Below are 9,711 nucleotides of genomic sequence, written 5' to 3'. Positions count from 1 at the left end.
TGGAGAGGGTGTGGAGAAAAGGGAACAGTCTTAGCGGGAATGCAAACTAGTACAGCCGCTATGGAGAACAGTGTGGAGATTCCTTAAAAAACTGGAAATAGAACTACCATACGATCCAGCAATCCCACTGCTGGGCATACACACCGAGAAATCCATAATTGAAAGAGACACGTGTACCCCAATGTTCATCGCAGCACTGTTTATAATAGCCAGGACATGGAAGCAACCTAGATGTCCATCAGCAGACGAATGGATAAGAAAGCTGTGGTACATATACACAATGGAGTTTACTCAGGCTTTAAAAAGAATTCATTTGAATCAGTTCTAATGAGGTGGATGAAACTGGAGCCTATTATACAGAGTGAAGTAAGCCAGGAAGAAAAACACCAGTACAGTATACTAATGCATATATATGGAATTTAGAAAGACGGTAATGATAACCCTGTATGCGAGACAGCAAAAGAGACACAGATGTATATAACAGTCTTTTGGACTGTGTGGGAGAGGGCAAGGGTGGCATGATCTGGGAGAATGGCATTGAAACATGTATAATATCATATGTGAAATTAATCACCAGTCCAGGTTCGGTGCATGATACAGGATGCTCAGTGCTGATGCACTGGGATGGCCCAGAGGGATGGTAAGGGGAGGGAAGTGGTGAGTGGGTTCAGGATGGGGAGCACATGTACACCTGTGGCAGATTCATGTCAATGTATGGCAAAACCAATACAATATTGTAAAGTAATTAGCTTCCAATTAAAATAAATAAATTTAAATGAAAAAAAAAATAATAAAATAAAAACAAACACAATAGAAGCCTACTGACTGCACAGTGTCAAATTACTGTAAAGTTTCTAGCCACATTTTGAGTGGCAGCTTCTTTGATGTGGAGCTTCTGAGAGCTGTTGATCATCCCTCCAGATTTGTGAGTATCTGTGGTGGTCCTGGGGACAGAAGTTACAGAGGCTTCCCAGAGGAGGTTACACTGAGGTGCAATTTTAAGAAATGGTAGGCATTAACTGTGAGGAAGAGTGAGAGCTAGAGAGAAGAGCATCTTTAGAAGACAGGAACAAAAATATGTGTTATATGATGAATTGTGTCCCCCTTTTTCCCCCTCAAAAGATATACTGAAATCCTGACTCTTAGTACCTTGCCATGTGAACTTTTTGGAAATAGGTTCTTTACAGAGGTGGTCCAATTAAAATGAAGTACTTAGGCTGGGCCCTAATCCAATATGATTGGCATCCTTATAAAAAGAAAATAACAACTTGTGGATGCAGAGATAGACATGCACAGAAGGAAGATGATGTTATGACACAGGGAGAAAACGGCACAGTGAAGGAGGAGGCAGATATTGGAGTCATGCTCTCAGAGGCCAAGAAGTACTTGGGATCACCAGAAGCTAGGAGAGAAGCCCTGGCTAAGCTGATCCCTTGGGTCTTGTGTTTGTTCTATGCTGGGTTGTGACTGCTTTTAAGTCTAGATTGAGTCAGCTGGAGGTGGCACTCAGGTGACTTTATAGTCATGCCAGCCTGAACTGTCAGCCTCCCTGCTCCCTGGTTGAGCCCTCCTTGGACCACTGACTCCCTCTTCCTGAGTCCTGGATGGTGTCCTGGTGTGCAAACCTTGCCCCTTGGTAGGGTTTCAATTACTTGTATCTCAGTTCTGCTACCTGTCTGATCAGACCTCTGAACCCTGAGACCTGGACATGTCAAGTTACCTGCCAGTGAGGCTCTGTGCTATCTTGTCCTTTTCAGAGGACTCTGTTCCAGTCATCCAGGGAAACATTGTGACATCTGTGAATGGCAGCTCCTGGAACACAAGCTAAGAAGGTGATGTTCACTAGTACACTAAGATGGTACCCCCCCTGGAGTTGTGCGACAGAAGTGACTAGTGTCATTGTGGCTCAAACATCCTTTGAGTGTGGCAGTGTCTCATTCATACAGGATTCCTTCATCTGCCTATGGACCCCTGCTCCTCTTTTCCACTCCAGTTCACCAACTGGACCAGAGTGGACCACACCCACAAGACCGATGTATTGACCAGGGACTGCGGGGAACTCGGGGCACGAATTTTGGGGGTATAAATTTCATTACTTTTCTCATTTCTGAAGCTGGGAAATGACTGGGAGATGAAACAGCAGGGATGTCAACTTTATTACTGATCACAGCTGGAAAGAAGGACGTTACTTAAATGTACACAGTGCATATCTCACACTGGAACCCAGAATCCCACGTTCACTCTGGTCACAGGCAGAGAGCCTCAGTGTCTAGTGTTCCTGTGATATTGTCATTTATAAGAAGAAATACATATCGGACTTTGTCCCATTTCTGGCACAAAGCTCCTAAAACCCTTGGAATCTCTTAAGTGATGAGAGCCATAAAAGGATCTTCTGTGTGCTAATGAACAGATTCTGGATGGCAGCTAAAGATAGGGACTGATTGCCAGGAGAACCAACCATGTCGTTAAAGGATTGGAACTTTCAATTGTACTCTTCTGACCTCCTGATTTCCAAGGAGATGAGCGGGGCTGAAGATTGAGATCGATCACCATTGGCCAGTGATTTAATCAGCAATGCCTGTGTAGTGAAGCCTCCATAACAACCCAAGGACACGGGTTCATAGAGCTCCTTGGTTGGTGAACCTGTGGAGATGCAGAGAGTAGCATGCTCCAAGAGGATAAGGAAGCTCCGTGCCTTTCCCCACTCTTTACCCTACATGTTTCTTCCATCTAGATGTTCCAGAGTCACATCCTTTTATGATGAACCCATACTCTAGTAAGTAAATGTTTCTCTGAGTTCTGTGTGCCCTAACGAATTAATGGAACCCAAGAGGAGGTCATGGGAGCATCTAAGCTACAGCCTGTCAGTCAAAACATAGGTGACAACCTGGGCTTATGATTGGCATCTGAAATGTAGGGCAGTCTTATGGGACTGAACTCTTAACCTGTGGAATCTGATGCCATTTCCAGGTACAAAGTGTCAGATAAGTTGAAAGGTAGAACACCTAGCTGGTGCCCAAGAATGTCTTGGATGAGGGGAAGGGAAACACCCTAATGCTGTAATTGCTGATCAGAGTCTTTCTCCCCCAGTGAAGCCTGGTTGGGCCTGTCCTGCTGAACCTGCAGTGGGTGGAAAGCAGACCTGCGTGCATCCTCTCTGTGGGTAGGCAGAGCAGAGACAGGTCCTGGCCTTTGCTGACACTTTGCTCCTAGTTTACAGTTCCCTGTGCTTCACATAGGACCTTGTTTATCCATCCTACAAACATTTGCATCTGCTAATCCCAACTCCCAATTCTTTCCTCCCTCACCCCTTTGACACTACATACACGTTCTCTATGTCTGTGAGTATGTTTCTGTTTCACAAATAAGTTCATTTGTGTCATATTTTAGATTCCACATGTAAGTGATATCATATGGTATTTGTCTTTCTCTTTCTGACTTTCTTTGCTTAGTATGGTAATCTCTAGGTCCATCCACGGAGAAGGCCCTGGCACCCCACTCCAGTAGTCTTGCGTGGAAACTCCCATGGACGGAGGAGCCTGGTGGGCTACAATCCATGGGGTCGCTAGAAGTTGGACACGCCTGAGTGACTTCACTTTCACTTTTCACTTTCATGCATTGGAGAAGGAAATGGCAACCCACTCCAGTGTTCTTGCCTGGAGAATCCCAGGGACGGTGGAGCCTAGTGGGCTGCCGTCTATGGAGTCGCACAGAGTCGGACACGACTGAAGTGACTTAGCAGGCCCATCCATGTTGCTGCAAATGGCAATATTTCATTCTTTTTATGGCTAAGCAGTGTTACATTATATACATATACATACCACATTTTCTTTATTTGTTCATCTGTCAATGTACATTAAGGTTGTTTCCATGTCTTGCCTTTTGTAAATATTGCTGCTACGAACAAGGGGTGAATGTACCCTTATGAATTATAGTTTTGTCTGGATATGCTCTCAGGAGTTTTGTCTGGATATAGTTTTGTCTGGATATTTCAGTTGGCTAGATAATATGCCAACTCTATTTTTAGCTTTTTGAGGAACCTCCATACTGTTCTCCATAATGGCTGTACCAATTTACATTCCCATCAACAGTGTAGGGGAGCTCCCCTTTCTCCATCCTCTCTCCAGCATTTGTTATTTGTAGATTTTTTAATGAGGACCATTCTGACCGGTGTGAGGTGGTACCTACTGCAGTTTTGATTTGCATTTCTCTAATAGCTAGTGAGGATGTGCATTCGTTCACATGGCTATTAGCCTTCTCTATGTCTTCATTGGAGAAATATCTATTTAGGTCTTCTGCCTATTTTTTGAAAGTGATTTGGGGTTTTTTGTTATGGTCTTGGATGAGCTGTTTGTATATTTTGGAAATTAACCCAAATTTGGTGGTCGCAACATTTGCAACTATTTTCTCTCACGATAACCTCAGCTTTAGACTGTTGAGATGAGATGCTGAGTGCAATTGTCCAGTTCTTCCTGCAACAGAGATCCCAAACGTGCAATGGTGTAAGCAAGCTAAAAAATTATTTCTTGTTCACATATCAAATGGGGGAATAAACAGTCAGGAGCAGATCAATGGCTTTACAATTTTGGGGGCCTAGGCTCTTTCTGACTGGTTATTCTATGATCCCTAGACTGTTGGCCTAATCTTCATGAATCAAGATTTATCATTACCACATTCCAGCTAATGGGTAGGGAGAAATGCATTTTATTCTTCTTTAAATGCAGGAACTAGAGTTTGCACACATATATCGCTTCACTCACAACTTAGTAGCAGAAGCTTAGTTAAGTGGCCATATTAACCTATGATGGAGGCTCGGAGATGGAGTCTCTCTTCTGTGTGGTGATATGTCCAGCTAAAAGTTGGAGATTGTATTACTAAGGATGATGGGAAGAATAGATATCGGGGACAGTAGTACCACCATTTTTGACCCTTCTCCATATCCATTTGTCATCATATCCTGGCCCGTGCCCACTCCTGATGCCTTTCTTATTCTTTATCCCTGCTGACACCATGATGGAACAGCCCTTACAGCTTCATACCTCTTCACTTATCAAAACCTTTTAGCAGATCTTTTTGCCTCCAGTCTCTTTCCACCCTTCCCTGGTGATCATTCTAAAGTGCAAATCTGATCGTTTGGCTCCATTGTTTAGAAATTCTTCAAGGATTCTATTGCCCAGAGCAGTGAGATTTTAACTGCAGCTTTCTGAATCTTTGAAATTGCATGCATATTTGGCACTCAGGTGCATTTTTCCAAAGAAAGCTTTAGATTCTTCAAGGAGTCTGTGATTCCTCCTCAAGTTGTAGGCACAAGGTCAAATCCCTAATCAACGTATAAGTGAGATGTGTCTCCCAACCTTCTTCTCAGATCTCCTTTCCTGTCACTTGTCCTGTGCAACCTAAACCCAAGACCTCCTGAAATGACTTTGAAAGAGCAGACATGCTCTTTCACTCTCCTTGTCTTTACACCTGCTGTTCTAACTGGAATGCCTGGGCAATCTCCAATGCATCATTATGTGTGTGTATGTGCGTGCTCAGTGGCTTCAGTCATATCTTACACTTTGCAACCCTAAGGATTACAGCCTGCTAGGCTCTTCTCTCCATGCATTTCTCCAGGCAAGAATACTGGAGTGGGATACCATGCCTTCCTCCAGGGGATCTGGAGGAATCAAACCCTTGTCACCTGCAGGCAGAGTCTTTAACTCTGAACCACTGGAGAAGCCCCTTGCACCCTATGGCTTAGCTCAAAAGCCACCTCTTCTGTCGGTTTCCCTGACTCATTCTGGCAAGTCTGTGATTGCACAGCATGTGCACAGCACGCTTTGGACTTTCATTATTCAATTATTCCGCTACTGCTGTCAGTCTGTTTGTCTCTTTTACCAAACTATGAACTCTGGAGCCTAGGCCCCAAAATTGATAGTCTATGCATATTTACTGAATAAAGATCATGTTGCACCCCGCCCCCCAAACCTGAAGTGTTCTTTCTAAAATGTAAATCTAAACATTGCTTTCTATAGTCCTACTTCCTTCAAATCCAAACTTGTTGTATAGTGGCTTTCTCTTTGGTCTCATCTTGCAATCCTTCCTTTTTTTCTACTTGAGGAACTCTGGAGTTCTTCTAATGCCCCAATCAGTGTTCTCCCTCATCTTAAAGCTTTATGCACACTTCCTCAGCTCCTCTTTGCCTGGCTAATGTCTCATCATCCTTCAGATAGTTTACACATTCCTCAGGAGGCCTTCCTTGACCCCCTCCCCATCCTTGAACTAGGCTGAGGGTCCCAGCTGAGGGCCCCACCTATGTGTCCCCATCACACCTTGTACCTTCTCAGTTGCTACATGCATCATTCTGCACCAAAATGACTTGGTTGTCTCTCTTGTCTGCTAACCTGTAAGTTCCATGCCTAACTTACCTACCACCATTTCCCAGCCCAAAACATAGTGCTTGGAAGAGAGTAAGTACCTGACAAATCAAATAAAGGCTAGATAAATTAATTTCTCAACCATGAACTAAAAGCTTTTCATTGCCTTTAGAACAAAACATCACAGTTCTATGGTCCTTTATGACCTGGTTCTCATGTATTTTCAGTCTCATCTCTTCCAAATCTACCCTTTGATCTTAGTGTCTCTTTAACTCTACATGGCAGTTCTATCAAACTGAATGAAGGTCCCCAGATGCTGGCTCTCAAATCATTCAGCCTTGGCGACACTGGACTCTGTAACTGACACACTGGTGGTGAGGTAACAGGACAGGATCACTTAATCGATCCTTAGACCTCAACAGGTCTAGGTGGAAATGTGTTCATGGTCATCAAATAGTGAACTTTTTCAGCTACAGATTGGCACTTGCCATCTACCTCTACAAAAATTAAATCATGTGCTGCTGCATGTGCTGACTTTCACATTCCGTGTAAAGAGTTTAGGGTGGGAAGTTGAAATGAGGCACTTTGCTCTAGGAAAGATTCATAAGTTTTGTGACAGATATTTTCATAACTGGTTTTATGAGCCCAATTCTGGCATCTGCTTGTATCTAGAAACTTTCACGAATCTTGCAGAAACCTTCTGCAAAAATGATGTGCTTGATTGAACAAACTTCCCCTTCACCAAAATCACATCTGTGCTGACCTTCCCCTCTATCTCTGTGGAGCAGTTTCTCAGAGTTATCTGAGGTGCTGTCTCCCAGGCTATAGTTCTCATTTTGATCCCAATGAAACTTAACTCAGAATGCTCACATTGTGCATTTTTTAAAGTCAGTAGCTTCTTCCATTATGTGGTGATTTTAGCATCTGTACAACAGTTCTGGAAATGTGTTTCAATAATGTTTCCTGGGACCTCAGAGAAGAGTTAAAACAGAAGATGTAGTAGGAGGACTCTGTCCCAGGAAGGCCGCATAGAGTCATATGTGACTACAGAACCATGGAGAGAGAAAGAAGATAACAATTCCAAGGACTTGGGGATGATTAAATGTGGGGATAGAAGAAAAGAGAGAAGTCAAGGTTGACTCCTGGGGTTATAGCTGAATAACTTGGTAATTAGTGTTGCCTTTATTACCTTGAGGGTTCTTCCCTTGTGGCTCAGACAATAAAGAATTCACCTGCAATCCAGGAGACCCAGGTTCAATCCTAGGGTCAGGAAGATTCCCTAGGAAAAGGGAATGGCTACCTACTCTAGTGTTCTTGTCAAAATTCCATGGGCAGAGGAGCCTGGTGGGTTATAGCCCATAAGCTTGCAAAGTGTGGGACATAACTGAGTGACTAACACTCTTTTTTTTTTTTTTCATTTTCCATTTTTATTTTCTTGAGAGCCTGGATACTGGCAGTTTTGTGGTGGGGGAGAACCAGAGATGCCCAAGTTTGGACCTGAAGGTGGAGCTTGATGGTTATGGATAGAAAGTCAAGATTGGAAGTCCTCCGTGGCTTCAGGGTTACATGAGATGTCTTGAGAGGTAGGGAAGGGGTGGGATTGAAAGAAATTGGGACTGGAGATTTGCAAACTCTGCAGGGGGAGAGAGAAGCCAACAGAAGACTGGATCAGCCCTCCTGCCTCCTTCCTCACTCTGCTCAAGGCTGCATCCTAGGCCTGGAGCCCCTCTCCAGGTAAGGCTGGCAGAAGTGTGGGGCACAGGGTGGGCATTGTACTGGACCAACTAGAAGTACGATCTGTTCTAACTCTGACTGCTGAGAAAGGCACCTTCCTAAGTGTCCCTTACCCTAAAATTGGCAATATGGAAATAGTAGTGCCATGAGAGAAGAAAATGAAGACCCAGAGGAAATGAAGAAGGACTTAACTAATGGTTTTACAAAGTTGGAAGGTGAAATTGACAGTGTCTTTGGAGACAATTGTATAAGTGAGAGCTTTGGAGTTTAGGGGACGCAGGCTTTGATTCTGTCTCCTCCATTCCCTTGGCATGAGGCCTGAACTTTATCTTGACCTATTTCTTCAGAGTAGTTTTGACTGAGGTTAGATTTGAAAGCAGTAACTTTTTCTACATTTCCTTCATTGTTAGAAAATTGAACTCTTTTTCTAAAAACTAAAGGAATAACATGTTTACATTACAATCATATAAATTCAAGCAAACATACCTAGAAAAGTGTCTCTTCTTTTTTTTTTCTGAGTACAGAATGGGGGGTACTTATCTACATGCTAAACCTTAAACTTTGAATTCTGTGTCAATGCCTTTGCTTGAATTCTAGGCCCTGAGACACAGCTGCACAGGAGACTAAGTCCTGCTCTACAGAGAACTCATCCTCCTTCCAGGACAAGGACCTTCGTGGGTGAGCAGTGTTAAAAAACAAAATCAACCAATTTCATGGGCCAGTTGGGGAGCATATCCTCTAGAAAATAGAAGGGGAGCTCCCAGAGATTTCACACATGGAAGGTTTTTAATAAGAAAAATGATGGGCAATGTAGCTACTAAGGAAAGAAAAGAAAGGACATCATTTGAGGGGAAAAGAATGGCAGTTTCATCATGTAGTCTGCTTCTTCCTCTGGGGGCAGGCTATGGAGAGAGGCCACAGGAGAGATTACCTCCTTGGTGTCAATCAGAGTAATCCATCCCTGTTGGCTAAGATTGCAGTCCTGGCAAAGGTGGAATCTGCAAGTAGGTCAAGAGTGAAGTCTAAATCTGGTGTCCTGGGCTTTAGCATAAACGATACCATTCTGGACTTGTGATTTTTCTTTAACAGTAGCAAAGACTTGGTAGATGAGTGGCTTGGTAAATGGAGAAGTGGAGAGGGTATAGGAGCATACATATTTTAAAGAATCAGGAGGATGGACCTTTTGGACTATTGAGAAATGAGCGTAGGGTGGGGATCCTTCACCTGGAGTTTTTGTGGTCTGATATTATTAGCAGAACTATGGCTTTGTCACCACTAGAAATCATAGCTCTTTTCGTTTCACATTATAGTTTTGCAGGTATCGTGAAACACAGCTTTATACTCTAAGTTAAAATTCAAAAATAGTTTAGACCTGCAACTCAGTCTTGTTAAATAATAGATGAAGAAGCTCATATATTCTATATCTCAATTATTGTTTTGATACTATTGTATAATGCTAAATTGCATTCAGATATGAATAAAAACAGGTGTGATCTCTTTCTTGCCCAAGATCCTAGTTTCCTTTGAGATTCTATCCACTCTGGGTTGAGAATCTCTAAATTAAGGTGCAAAGCAAAGTTTAAACACCCAGGGTGGGGCAAACTTGGCAAATTTCAGGTCA

The sequence above is a fragment of the Bubalus bubalis genome, chromosome 6 (assembly GCF_019923935.1).
Source record: "Bubalus bubalis isolate 160015118507 breed Murrah chromosome 6, NDDB_SH_1, whole genome shotgun sequence".
Classification (NCBI taxonomy): Eukaryota; Metazoa; Chordata; class Mammalia; order Artiodactyla; family Bovidae; genus Bubalus; species Bubalus bubalis.
The sequence above is the reverse complement of the archived record's forward strand: the minus strand, read 5'-3'. Positions refer to the sequence as shown.